Below are 1390 nucleotides of genomic sequence, written 5' to 3'. Positions count from 1 at the left end.
AAGATGTCTGTTTTGTACAAAATGTGTTCTAAAACTACAGTTCAGGGGAGATAACTTTGCAACCATGTATCCAATTGATTTTCTTATTGTCTAATGCACAATTTCACATTGACTTCTTTAAACGTTCAACGTACCAACTTAATCCTTCGATTGTTGTTTGAGTAATGCTCTAAATGCATCAAAGTGTGTACCCCTCGTCAGCATAATGCACAATTCCATTAACCATGATCATGAAGATGTTAGATAACTGTCCAAATTGTAGTCTACTAGCGCATTGCCTATGTTGGTTTAATGAAATGGCGTATTTTAATGCGTAAGATCCTTAAACTACTTACAAGACGTTTCAGACAATACTGTGATGTAATATAAATATCCTCTTTTTGACTAAGACAAAATACGGATAAACAAGATGACCCTAACGTAGTGCGTGTAAGACAACAATGTGATAAATATATGAAGCCGAAAACAAGCTGGTGCCGAGATGAGCTTGTTTGTCTCATCAGAAACCTCTTAAAGCACTAAGTAATTACCTCGGATTTCAAAGAATTTAGCACGGGTGAATAAATGTTAGATTTACGACTGTTTATCAGGAACCCAAGGACTCTAGTTACTTGCTTTAAGAACAACGCCATCACAGAGAGTGATTTTTGTCAGACACAGGTCAATTTGATGTACAGACGGGTTTTTTTCCAACCTGATGCGTTTATATCCAAGCGGTTATATAGCATAACGTCAATATTACCTGACAGACACTGATGTATCGTTAGATTTAATATTGCATCCTTATTTCGATTAACGTTGACAGTGGATTGTTTATTGTCGTTTCGTGACATGGATTCATTTAAGTAAACTATGTGTGTCTCGTATGATATTATTAAAATGTATTTATCAGGGTTAATCTATATTAATAATTTTAGAATACTTTTTTCATGAATAAATGTTTTATAATAAAGTTGGGAGAAATTTCATGATAATTTTTAATTGGTATATATGGCAAACTTTTCTGATCCTGGTTATTTCGGTAAATAAAGTTTCTATAAATGTTTCACCAAATTAAAAAAGAAAACTAAAGACTTAAATATATTTAAATTATTTTGTGATAATTAACTGTTGTTAAGCTTAAATAGGGCTCATTAAGTGTGCTCAAATTTTCATTTTTTATGAACCAATTACCAATGATGTCAATTTATTCTGTTAATGCTTTGCATGTTTCTTGATAAACAGACTTTTGCAAACGTGTGTATAAAATGTTCCTTTTTGACCACACAAGTATGGTACCAGACGACCTTTCCATTATATATGAACGTGATTACCTCGGCACTTCAACATTTACATTTATTATACTGATACTAGAACAATCTGTCAACAAGAGAATATTCTAGGGAGATAT

Source organism: Mya arenaria, chromosome 8 (assembly GCF_026914265.1).
Source record: "Mya arenaria isolate MELC-2E11 chromosome 8, ASM2691426v1".
Lineage (NCBI taxonomy): Eukaryota > Metazoa > Mollusca > Bivalvia > Myida > Myidae > Mya > Mya arenaria.
The sequence above is the reverse complement of the archived record's forward strand: the minus strand, read 5'-3'. Positions refer to the sequence as shown.